The sequence below is a fragment of the Orcinus orca genome, chromosome 1 (assembly GCF_937001465.1).
Source record: "Orcinus orca chromosome 1, mOrcOrc1.1, whole genome shotgun sequence".
Taxonomy (NCBI): domain Eukaryota; kingdom Metazoa; phylum Chordata; class Mammalia; order Artiodactyla; family Delphinidae; genus Orcinus; species Orcinus orca.
In genome coordinates this window covers 20642275-20656442 of record NC_064559.1, presented here as the reverse complement: position 1 = coordinate 20656442, position 14168 = coordinate 20642275, and the positions used below count along the sequence as shown (strand labels likewise).

The 14168-nt window shown below is 32.5% G+C and overlaps 1 long non-coding RNA gene across 2 annotated transcripts in view; it reads right to left on the bottom strand.

Annotated features, from left to right (window-relative positions):
* Positions 1 to 827: 827 nt before the first annotated feature.
* Positions 828 to 14168, bottom strand: part of LOC125964201 (uncharacterized) — a 343736-nt gene continuing 330395 nt past the window's right edge. For both annotated transcript variants that reach the window (XR_007476938.1, XR_007476939.1), the window contains one exon: positions 828 to 1081. This is a non-coding gene — a long non-coding RNA (uncharacterized LOC125964201). The remainder of the gene's footprint in view (positions 1082 to 14168) is intronic.

Sequence of the window (14168 nt, the reverse complement as noted above, 5' to 3'; positions counted from 1 at the left end):
AACCCCAGAAAGTCTGTTGTAATCGACTATACAGATTTGTTCTCTCCGGGTTAACACCAAAGTAGATTCCCAAAGTGCAATTTTCTTCTCTTTTGTAATACCTTTTTTTATATTGAGATGAATCATTGTGTAACTATGACAGACAATAATCATAGTTGGAGGAAATGGCTGGCTAAAGACAGGTGCCATGATGTTTTTTGGCAGTACAGGAAAATGTACATTTGACATACTCAAGAAAATGACACTAATTTAAGTGTTCTCTTCATTTATCCATATTTGTCTGTTGTATAATTTCATGTGTTGATAAATGATCAGCCAGTGTCAACAGTAAAGAAAGATTATTAGCATATACATAAATTGAGCCAAAGCTAATTATTTTGAAATGAAAAACTCAGATATTTTGATATCAGTATTTTCAGAGTATAGTTAAAAATGAGAAAAAAATCTTCAGATAAAGATAAGTCATTAAAAGCATATCTATTCCTGCTCTTTTCCCTAAAGTCAATTAAAAAACAAAAAAAGGAAAATCAGAGAAGAAAATTCAGCCTCAGTGAAAAGACAGTTACAACTGTACAAATTATTAAAAAAAAATCTGTCATAGATAGTGAAATTTGGGCAAAGTTTTTTAGATAGCTAAAAAAAGACACACATTTCTACAGAGATTGACTGCAAGTATGTGTGCAAGTATGTGTGCATCCTGAGAGCCCAATCATCAAGGTCTTAACATGAATCAACAAAATCCTGAACCCAGGGCAATGTAGGAGTATCACTATCAACTTCTCACACAGCAGAATAACAAATGAGGACCAATTTGCAGCAGACTGTGTGCTGCCTCCTCAGCAATGATTTTCAACTTCCCTCTCCTTTTGAAAAACTTTTAAGGGTTCTGAAATATAGACAGATATATATCACAATTCCTAACTCGCCATTGTAAAGTCCAGTCAGCTAAAGATCAGTAAGTCTTAAATCTCCCTAAGCTTTTTAACATTTTGGAATTCATTTTGAGCTAAACATACCTGAGTTGAGTCCATGGTAAACGTGATATGAATGTATTCTCAGGCAACAGGCTTAACTGTCCAAGCTTCAGTAAAGAAAACAAACACAGATCAACAAAAGGGAAACACAAATCACTGAGTGAATAAAGGAAACAAATGAATTTTTAGAGCCAAAACAAAATAGAATGCAAGCTAAGATTGATTTAAATTCCCAAAGAAACAACTTTGTCAATGTCTAAAACTACTTGTGTTTTGCCAAAGCAGGAGGACTTTCAGCCAGAATTTAAGAGCTTTCTAGCATTGATATCCTCCTCCTTACTTACACACTTCTTTTCTAGCACTCAATTGCACACTCAGAGATGTGGGTCTGATGGAAGTTCTTCTAATGCATATTGAGCTTTTACTTTGGGCTCTAATCTGTTTCTGTCACTTTAAAAGCAATCTCTAACTCTTTCTCTTCTGCTTCCATATGGCCCTCACTCTCATTTCATTCAGGTTACACTCATTCTTCACATCATCAGAAAGTACTTACTTCATCATGCTACTTAAATGAATAACCATCACACTTTCCTTTTGGCCTATTTTATGTTCTCTTCATAGAATATTCATGACAATAATTCTATACATAAATGTAAGCTTTATGAGATCAGGGTTTCTCTTATTCATTGGTGTATCACAGGCACTATTTATTTCCCTCCCTGGGAAAAATTATTTTAAGCAGAAATGGTAATACATGTGATCCAGTTATAATAAAAATATATGTGACTATTAAAGAATCTGATGTAATAAGATACTGATAAAAAAGACCAAGTTGAGTGATTTGCTTAAACATATCATATTTTGGAGGGCAATAATTGAAGAGTGATTTTCTTTATTACTTTTGTTTATAATATAGAAGAACAGAAAATGATAAAATTACTGTGACAGAGTGACTGATTTTACAAAAAAGAGAGTTCTACTATTAGAGGGAAGAAAATTACCAAAAGAAGCCATCTTTGATGTAATTTATCATGAAGACATAGATGAATACTGGAAAGAGTGTGAGAGAAAGTACTTCAAAAGAATGAAGTAAGATTTTTTTCCTAATGGATTAAACACATTTACTTGATATTCTTGAATAAATTGTCAAGTTCACTTTATGCTGCCAGTCAACTCTTGATTATTCATGTTATTTTAAGAACACATCAGCACATAAAGGCAAAGTTTAACGTGGGAGTAGTTGTCGGTTATAATTGATGCACAGAGAGAGTGGAGGGAAGTCTGGCCATGATGAGTAATGGGGCAGAGACAATTGATCACTGTTGATCATACTGAAGACTGGTTGTTTGGAGAAAATCTTCAATCCTCAGTCTTCATTATTTAGGCATGGCTAATCAGAAGTTGATTAATTTAGATAATCTAATGTCTACATTTTAATTCATACCAAAATATGAAAACTTTTCTGTGCCAGGCACAATCATTGGTAAGGAAATGATCTACAGCTTGCATGGGCATTAGAGTCTAGTGAGTGAAAGAGAACAATTAGGTAATTACTCAAAGAATTGTTAGGGTCATTCTGAGATGCTAACCACTAGTGCCTATAATAATATATTCATGACTGAAATTGACTAAAAGATGCATTCATTTCAACAAATATTTTAAAATCTGCTTCTTACGTGCATAATTTAAATTTTGAACACACCCAAACCAACTAATATTCAATGAGTTCATTCTAGGTGAAATTATTATATTAATTAGAGAATAAGATAAAAGAAACAAGAAAATCAAATTTATCTCAAGAAGAGTTAATAAATTAATTTTATAGGGGTTTCCCTGGTGGCGCAGTGGTTAAGAATCCACCTGCCAATCCAGTAGACCAGGTTCGAGCCCTGGTCCAGGAAGATCTCACATGCCATGGAGCAACTAAGCCTGTGCGCCACAACTACTGAGCCTGCGCTCTAGAGCCCGTGAGCCACAACTACTGAGACCACGTGCCACAACTACTGAAGCCCGTGTGCCCTGGAGCCCATGCTCTGCAACAAGAGAAGCCACTGCAATGAGAGGCCTATGCACTGCAACGAAGAGTAGCCCCTGCTCGCCACATCTAGAGAAAGCCTGTGCACAGCAACAAAGACCCAACAGAGCCAAAAATAAATAAATAAACAAATAAAAATGAATTAATTTTATAAAGAGAGAAAAAACTGCATTACATTATATGTGCTTCCTCCATCTTATTTATGGAAATGGTGATAGGCACATTATTTTTATTCTCTCTTCTGTTAGGTATTAATGTGGGCGTTTTGTGAAAAGCTTTTTACATTTTTTTCATTTTTATTTTTAAACACAACCAGTTTCTAAAGAGAGGTTTGAGGTCACCAATTCATTGTATATATTTTGAAGTTATTCTAGATTATTTAATACTTATTAAACTATTAGAGTATATAATTTTAATTCAAAATATATTTTTACCATGCAGAATGGAATTAATTTAGTAAAACAATTACTGATTATAATATCAAACAGAGTGGCACTGAGAGGGCATAATTTTCTTTTAATCATACTGTGAACATAGGTTCTTGGCCACCTTTCCAAAGTTATCGGTTTTATCTGTTTTATTTGATTGTCCTAATTAGCACAGGAGAATATTCTAGGGTATTTTATTTGAAAAACAAATACTTATCATTGATCTCATGCTCCCTCAAGCATTCATAGGCATAGTCAAGTTCTAGTATCTGGAGAGGCAAGCCTCGGAGCAGAGTCTAGGAAGCCTGGCAGCTGGTTGATAGAAAACTTAATGCAAAAAAATGTTTTCAATCTTGACTTCAGTTGTAGATTTCACAATGCTCCTTTTAACATCACTTTACAAACTCTTAATAATGATCATTTCAAAATATTACATTAAAACCATAGTTAGAGATGTAGTGATTCCAAGTGGTATTTACACTAATGTGTACACTTGCTGCATATTTATGCTTTGTGTGTTGTTCAGCATGTATGTTGTACCTCAATAAATCGTTCATTTAAAAATGAGGAATCAAAAAGAGTTTTAATTATACCTAAGAACAGGAAGGTAAAACTAAGAATAGTTGTACAATTAAATAAAATCAGGGGGCATAAGTCAAGAGAGAAGAAATATATAAATTTATGTTCATAATAAAGAATTACTGGATAATCTCTAAACTTACTGAGACTATTTCTAATAAAATATAGCTCATTTATAATACAAGCCTTTCTAATTTTAAATTTATAATAAAATCACATAATTAAGAAAAGGAAGTACAATGTAAAACATTTAAAGAACAAAGAACTAGAAATTATAAGATAAAATAATAATAATATGAGATACAGAAATAGTATTACACATATCTATCATAGTTACATATGGGTGTGAGAATGGACTAAACTCAAATACTTAAAGAAAAATAGCTATCTGATTTGATAACAAAATAAAATGTGACTTTAAATTATATAAAAGCAACAGATCTAAAATAAAGGCATTTAGAAGATTGAAAAAAAGAGGAAATAAAAACTACATATGCAGAGTTAACACAAATCAGTTTATCAGGGATCCCAATTTTCTACCAGAGACATTTAAGTGCAGCTGGAAATTATTAAACAACGTATATTAATATAAATCTTTAAAATGCTAAAGGATCAAATTCACAATGAAGATATACTAAATAACATCAATCTTTACAATGAAAATGAGTGCTAGGTAAACTGTGCATTAAAATTAGACTTTGATATGTCACTAGTAATGAACGTTTTACCAAACTATACAACGTTAATATAAGGTTATATTTGAGGCCTTTAAAAATCTTCCAGAAGATATGCACCAAAAGACATTGCAATTCAAGAGACAACAAGCAGCTTGGTCCATTATTGTTTAGCTCTTCCTCATTTATAATTGAAATATTCTTAGCTTTGCAATTTGAAACAACATAGGGTTAATCTACTCTCCTTCTCACAGGTCATGCCTATTTCCATGGCTGTTATTGACATGATAACCAATGAATATGTGTGGAGGGAAGGAAGGAAGGACGGAAGGAAGGAAGGAAGGAGGGAAGGAAGAGATGGCAGCTAAGTATTTAAACATTTTTCACACCTTGCCTTGAACTGTGTCTTGTAAGTGTGTAGTTATTTTGAGTGTCTGTGTGATGTGTATTTCTCATCTCTTTAATTTGCACTGTTACCCTAAATGCTCTTTAGGATTGAAGTTCAAAATTTTTGTGGAGTGTTTACTATGAACTCTGGACCATGTGAAGTTCAAAGATTTAAAGATAAATAGCATGTTTTCTATTAACGTGCAAAATCCTCTTGGGGTTGTTTTATACCACATGGATTGCTGTTAGGTGATTATTTTCTGTGATGTTGTTTATACTACATTAATGCAAACAAGATTATGTCTGCTATTTTAGCATCTGCTTTAAATGATTGACTCATTAAACTTTCCAACAACTGATACCACTAGATCCTGACATCATTTTCCACTGTTTTGTTGTTAATCATATCTCTCATCTACTGCCATGTAATCTTGTTTTAAAACATATATTAAAGGTTTTTAATAATCATTACTAAATTTTAAAGCTTTTATTTTATCCAGCATTATATTTTTGAAACATTTTAAATCCAATTCTGTAAACCTAATAACATAATAATAATAATGATATTTACTCTTTTAGTTTTCTGTTACAAAAAGGATTAAGCATTCATTAAATGCTTTCATCCAAAGTATTATTAAGGGTTTTAAAATTGGCAAAATATAAAATATGCTATTCCATTAAATATCCACATCTTTTTGAGCCATGTGCCCACAGAGCTACCATAGATCCCAGCTGAATGGTAGGGAAGGCTTGTCAATATCCTGGTTGAGAGCTGCCCTTCTCCCACAAACATCATAGAATCTAATAGAACTTTTTATGAAAAAAAATGTTCTATATCTATTCTCTCCAATATAGTATAATACAGTTGCATGTGTCTGTTGAACACTTAAAATATAGCCAGTGGGAAAATTAATTTAATTTTATTTGATTATAGCTAATTTAAATATACACTTCAATAGCCATATTGTATAGCAGGGGTCCCCAACGCCCCGGGGCCATGGACTGCTATCGGTCCGCGGCCTGTTAGGAACCGGGCTGCACAGCAGGAGGTGAGTGGCGGGCAAGAGAGTGAAGCTTCATCTGCCGCTCCCCATTGCTCCCCATCGATCGCATTACTCCCTGAACCATCCCCCACCCCATCCGTGGAAAAACTGTCTTCCATGAAACCGGTCCTTGGTGCCGAAAATGTTGGGGACCAATGGTATAGAGCAGTTCCACAATATTGGCATGTAAAAAGTGACACAATATAGTGAGTTTTATGAGCAGTTTACAAATACTTTTGGAAACAAAGTGAAAAAGTATGTTTTTATGAATCCAAATTAATACAGCTCTACCTGTACATATTATGAGTGGATAACTTTGGATGATGGGAATTATGGTGATTTTCTTTTTTCGTGTAAAATTGGAATATGTTACATACATATGTTATGGACATATTTACTCAGAGAATGATCACTAGTTTCTTTTAATGGAATGACAGATATAAGAATAAAAGATGACTGTCAAGATTTTCTGACTGAATGGGTACATGGTTCAAATGAGTATGATTATTCAAATTATAATTACAAAACTCTAATCATATGTATGTGTCAAAGATAGAAATTTCAAGTCTACAGGAGGAGCTGGAAGAATAATAATTTTATATGGATGTTTTGAATTTTAAATGAGTCAACCATGAAGAAAGGCAAAGTGTTGATCATCATTCCAGATTGATATACCACAGCCATGTGTACACCAGTTAATTCTGAAGACTAATAGTTACTGATACAGTTGACCCTTGAACAACAAGTGGTACCAAAACCAGCAGATGCTTAAGTCCCATTGTTAGTCCTCCATATCTGTGGTTCTGTATCCATGGATTCAGCCAACCACAGATCGCGTAGTACTATATATTGAAAAAACTCTGCACGTGAGTGGACCCACACAGTTCAAACCCCTGTTGTTCAAGGGTCCACTGTATATTGATCACCCATTATTTGTTAGACACTGATCCAAATTTTTTACCTATTTTGTCTCCAAGGCAGGCATATTACTGCCCCTTTCTTTTAAATAGATGAGGAAACCGAGGGGGTTAATAAACTTTCCAAAGTTCATAGAGATAAAACTGGGATTTAAATGCAGGGAGTCTAGCCAACTTTAAGAGCCCATACTTCTAACCACTATACTATATAACCTCGCATAGGTAGTAACCTACATATGTATATAACTTATATTATTATGTAACCTTATATATGAAGGCTCTATGCAAATGAACAAAAAAAGAGCACTGTGACAAAGGGAGAGATTTACGCAGGGAAAAAGTAGGAAACAAAAAAGGATAGTTGGAGTTCAGATGAGAATTTAGAGATGCATGTGTTAAATGAGACTCAGAAAGTATGACAACAGTAGGTGTTAAAAATACAAGGCTACGTATTGAACTGATACATCTTGGCATCTTAATAAACCCATGGAAAAAGACCTGTGTTATATTTTAGGATTAACTAGGATTAGTGTAGCAGTTAAGAAAAATGAGATAGCATACCCAAATGTTTGCATAAGTCGATGAAATTAAATGCAAAAATAATCAGTAAAAATAGCATTGAAAACACATTCAAGGACATGTGTTATGCTTCACCAAACAAAAACAAGGCATTTCCATAATGTGAGCATAATGAGAGCATCACAGAAGCATTTATTTAGTCTGTTAGCAAATACTTACTAACTAGGGATATCAATATGTATAGAATTTTATTTTGTTTTATTTAAGTTAATTTTCTTATATGTGAAAACAAAAATTAAATTGTAACATTCAAAATTTTTGTGCAGTGCATTTGCACTGCTAAATTTTATGGAGCAAAATATTCCAGAAATCATACAAATTTAACTTTCTATTTTTAGTTTTATAACAAAGAAAATGGTAATTTATAATATTCATTGTTTGGAGCAGATAGATAAGGATTTCAATATATATTTTTAGTTTTTAAGTGATGAAATAAAGTAAATATATGGGAGAAATTTGAGAATTTCTCATTGATATTTTATATAGAGTGTCAGTTTTCTAAAGTCTGCTCAGACCCTGCTTTAAAAATCCTTGTCAAAAAATGGCAACATCTGATTCATCATGATGTTGGTATCAGTTGATTGTCTTTTCTTATTCAAGTGGTGATTTTCTTGTTTCTTTTTATGACATGATTTTTAAAAATCGTATCTTAGATGTCTGATCTATTATGTTAAGACTCCCTTAGTTCTATTTAAATATTTTACGTTAGCAGATAGTCGCCCTGTTTTGGTTCAGTTTGTTAGTCTTGGCCTAGTTTGGGGACTGTGGGTGCAATGGCAGTTTAATTTTCAGAATCTTTATAGTGCTATTTTGGTCTACTTGGCTTATCTGGTGCCATGTGGCTCCCACCAGGTTGTAGAGAAGGAAAGCACAGAGTTTATTGCAGGCCCAAGCAAGGAGAATAAGCAGCTCATGCTCAAAAGATTCTGAATACCCTGATGGCTTTTAAGAAAGGGTTTTTAAAGACAAAGTGAGGGAGAGGGTCATGGGGTATGTGTTTAGCTTGTGCATAATTCTGATTGGTGGGTGGTGAGGTAACCATGTGAGGTCAGAGGAGTCAGCATTATTAATCTTCAGGCTCCAGCCAGTCTGGGGGTCATGTGTTAATGGTCAGCATGAGTTAAGGTCCTCCACCTGGTGGAAGTTTTAGTATCTGCAAAATAACTAGTGGATGTGGCTCAGTATATTATATATAGCCTTTGAGGAGGAACTACAAATCCTTGACTTTGTTTTATGGCTAAACTATTATTATTTGTCTTCTTTTCCACTGTGTCTATATTTTCTCATTTCTCTAATTAAGTTTGCTTTTTGGAATTCAGGGAAGGCCTAGGAGGCTAAAGCTTTTCTACAAACAAGAGATGGGGGACATGGCTGGGGAGAGAGGGGTTTGTCCGCAGGAAGGCCTGCAGGGTCCTGCTTGGTTTCAATATCAACAATCTTACTGGAATTGTTTTCTGTATGTGGTTTGAATTAGAGGACAAGAATTCAACTTTTAAACATGGCTACCCATTTGATTTAGTCACACTTATTGAGAACAAAGTCAATATCTTACTGTTGCACAATACTGCAGTGTTATATTTTATCATAAAACACACAATGGGCTTTCCAGATAACCCCTTCCCAGTTTAACAGAAGTAATATTATCACTAATTTGAAATCTCTTTGGATCTATCCCTGACTGCAACCTTTTTTTTCCTTTGCTGTTTTATAAATAATGTCTATGCTGAATTTTGCATTTATCATTTCCTTTATTTGCATTAAAGTCTATGATATATATTTATTTTCTTAAGCAGTATTATACTTTCCAGGGTTTCTAATCTAACAAATTATGAGAACAGAATCTTATGAATATTTGAAAATATATTTTTCAGTTAAAAGTTATGTAAATACAAACATATTTAAGCATTCCCTTAATTATACTAGTAATACAATGATAATGTTATTCACCTATCCTTATAAAGCTTTAGATTCAGATGCATATATTAATATTTCAATATCATTAAGTGACTAATAATGACTATTTTAAAAATTAAAAAGGATGGCATAAATGTCACATAAAAAGGAAAATGACACAAATCAATAATAAGGAAATTCTTTTTGTAGTATATTGCAAATATAGCCATTAATTTCCTCTCCTCTTACTTTGTTGGTACTTTTTCAATACGACACTGTAGCTCCTCATAAAAAGGGTGGAGTCTTTTTAATTAACTGTTGAATCTGCACTTGACCATGTGACTTGCTTTGACTAATGGGACTAAATTATAGTCCTCCTTTGGGAGATGTGACACCTCTGAGAATTCATAACTCCGGCTGGTTTTCACATAGGATTTGATTTGTATTACATATTATGGTGTAAGTAATTACAAACTTAGATATGACTTTAGTACCAAGTGGCTTAGTGCCCTCATGTGTCTCACAGAACCAAAAAAAGCTCTCTATCAATAAATTTAGCCTAAAACCAAATCTTATGGTAACATGTAAAATAACAGTGAATATGACTTCAGCAACTTAGTCTATGAAAAATCAAGAAGAAGGAAATATGACTGAGAGTCGGAAGACAATCAAACAACAGAATCAGACTCATGAAGAATCCCTATATTGGAACCATCAGTTATAGGATATATTTACGCTTATCATAATTAAAAAATTAAAAAAAAAATGGAGGTAATAAAAAACAGAAGCAAGGCATTAAAAGACTATTAAATATAGGCATGGATATTTGAAAAAATAAAATTTCAGAAATAAAATACTAAAGTTAAAATGAATAAAAATAAAAGTAATAAAAATTAAAATCTTGTGACCTTGTGCAGAAGGCTTTGGTTCCTCAGCAAGGAATTAAGCTGAGGACCCCTGGCCCATTTGCAAATCTTTATCTTGATTAATTTGTATAAACTCCCCAAGAGATTTCAGGTCAAGGGTGTCATTGAAATCTCTGCCTCTTGGCTTTTTAAATTTCTCCAAACTCGGATACAGTGAACAAAACTGGGAATCTTTAATGTTGGGGAATGAGTAAGAGTCCTTTTGGTAGTGCTGTAGGAATACCTCGTGTTAATCTTACCAATGTCAGTATCATATATGAACCAGTGAATGGAGTCATGAACCAAACCAGCAATGGCTTGTTGAGGCTTCCTCACATCTCATCACTCTGACACTGATTCTTCCATCTTTCTCTAGCCTTTATAAGAACCCTTGTGATAATGTTGCACTAACCAGGAAAATCCAGGATAATCCCTCCAGTTCAAAGTCATTTTATTAGCAAACTTAATTCTATCTGAAGCCTTAATTCTCCCTCACCATGTAACATAACATATTCACAAATTCTAGGGATTAAGACGTGAACATCTGAGGAGTTGGGGAGGCCATTATTCTGCCTACAGCATACAGGAAGGGACTAACAGTGAGTTCTAGGTAAAGAAAGGCCAGGCATTATGAGTCATTTAAACTCAAGCACCTGACATCTACTTTAGTTAACACAATAATAATACAATTTCAAAATAATAAACGAATTCACTCTTTTTGAGGTACAGAATCATGGCTCCTATTTATTATGAGAACTCTACTGTTAAAAATAAGAAAAATGGCACAGTAAAATTTGATTTGGTTCAATAATTTATTAATGTGTTCTATGAATTTCATTCAAGATAGGCCATTTGGAAATGAATTTAGTTGTTTAAACACTGGATAATTATCATTCGCAGGACCTTCAATTCCAGGGGCCCTAAAGGTCTCTGTGGCTTTTCTTCTTGCTAAAGAGGCTATGCTAATCACCTCTGGTGATTCAGAGCAGAACAAGAATGAATTAAAGCCCAGCTATTTTTGATATTAGTGGAAATAGTGTGATGATTCAGAAATAAATAATCCATAGTACTTTTGGATGGAGTGATAAATATGTTCGGTTGAAATAAGAGTTCTGAATAGGAAAAAAGAAAAACTTTATAGTGAAGGGTAAAACTTATAGGAGAAAACATCCTTTTAAATTGAACTTGTGACCAAGACAGAGTAATAAATAGAAGACTGAAAAAATAAAAATATTCAAATACAAAAAGCAATTAAACCTATATCCTGAAAAAAAGAGGAAAGAATACAAACATAATGTTTAAGCATAAGATCAGACATCCTGTAAGAATCACAGATATGTGTGGAACTAACAATCCAATTTAAATTCTTTCCTGGAAGAAAAAAATCTTTTTACTAGAAATTTTTAGTAAATGTAAAATAATGTACATATAGATTAGAACAGGTAGCTTTAATACAACATAACTTAAAGTAGATTTTTAAAAAGGTAATATTAAAATCCCTCATAAATTTAAGTTACAGAGAGATGGTGAAACGTGCAGAGTATATCCTGCAAATTTGAGAATTTATACTCAGTGGATATTGTTTGACCACAAAACTTTTCAATATTACCATGGCTTGGACTCTAAGGTGGGAAGACAGTTTACTATCAGTTTCAAGGATAGTATATGATTTTCTTTTATTCTATTGTGTATCTAAATAAGTGTACTCATGTATATTATTGCCTTTAATATTTCTTGGATTTTAAATTGATTAATTTACCTTTTCAAATATTCAACATATACACCATTAATTCTCTTTGTAACTCAACTTTGATAGAACATTATAAATTATGTCAGGCATAGTTTAGTACTGTAATAATTAAATAATTCTGAACCATATACACATTAACTACTTTTGATGAATGATATTCAGCTCTTGGTGACATTTATAGCTGGTGTACTGCATTTTTATATTAAAATTACATTATCCAGTCACTAATTTAAAATATTTTATCTTGGTAATTTTTTGAATATCAGTATGATTTTTCTAATACTTTTCTCATGAAAAAAATAATTCATAGCTTAAAATTATTATCTCATTGAAAAGTTTCTGATGTATTTATAAATGGCAGATAATATTATGAACTATACTCACTGAAATCCATTAGAGGTTTCTACTTCCATATAAACCAGCTATAACCCTGATCGGTTTTGTTGATTCAGCATATGTTTCCAAGTAATATTTAATAATAAAATGTGGAGAATTTTCCCATTTTTACAAATTAAAAGTAATATGAAAATACAATAAACACAAATCAATATAAACATAATTATTAGTTTAATTCACCTAAGAACTCACATTTCCTAGTTAGTGAGAAAAGACACATTTTTCCTAGATAAAGATGTAGTGTAAAGAATTGTTTTCTTTAATAGACACCGTAATTAACTAAATGATTTTGGCTTTCTGAGGTTTTGGCAAACTTTTAAAAAATAATTGCCTGAGTATCAGATTCAAATATCCAAGCAGTCATATATATAGAAATAAGAAGAAAAGTTCTAATGACTACATGGATATTGATCTGGGGATCAATTTCCAAAATATCCTGTTAGAATGCATAAAAGATGCATAATTTGAAACTCCTTTGAATCAAGGAAATGAGGGACTGTATAAAACTAAAGTCCTTTTTCAGAAAAGAACATTGCTTTTCAAAATGTCACCAGCCCCAAATAAAACGTACTATTAGTTTGTTAATTAGATATCTTTAGAAGAATAAAATTAAGGAAATAGAAAGGCTAAATGTGATGGCAATCGAGATACATACACACACATGAATGCACACACATACAAACACACACACACACACACACACACAGGATGACGCATTAAGCAAATAAGCAATTCTGGATGAGAGACTACAGTGAGTACTTCTTGGTGGCTAGAAAACATTTTAAAAGGATCTGGTGTGAGTACTCAGAGAAAAAAGGGAGACAAAATAGAATGAAGATAGAAGTACCTTTATTCAAAAAAATTTTTTAATTTTGCTCAAATCTCACTCTATACCTTAGTATTCATTCATTAGTTTGTGTTTAGTACATTGTTATAAAAAATGACTAAGAAATAATTAAACACATCTGGAAGGATAACTCTTCTCTATTTGAAGTTGTATTTGAGGTTGAAATAAAGCATTATTTTGCATAGCTGAAACAAATATTTCTTTAAAAATTACTAAAATCGGTTCATAAATAGTTAGTTTGGGAATAGGATAATTTTTTCCAATAGTTGATATGGAAAACATCAAGAGGGTAACCCCATATCTTCCTCTTTTCTCTCTGTTCGATCTCTCTGACCTTGAGTGACTAAAAACAGCTGCAGGATCAGAGCCAAACATCTTCTATAAAGAGGGACCAGAATACTAGAATCCTAATATAAGAAACTAATCATTAGAGTGACCTATTAGCTATTAATTAGAAATTATGCATTAGGGTGGGAAAATTCCTTATCACTCAAGTTCCTAAAGAGATGAATCTGATATTTCGATACATTGTAACTGTGTTTTATTTTGCAATTGATAAAAGTATTTGTATTTCCATTGGAATGATGAAAGAATGAACTCAGTTTTTGTTTTGTTTTTGTCAATGGAATCAATCTCTTTTTTATTATTTTAACATCTTGATACTATAAAATCTACTTATATCCCTGAATCACCCACAGTTAAACAAAACCTTTATTGTTAGACATATAATATTTCTATTAGTCTAGCAAGATATCATGCAA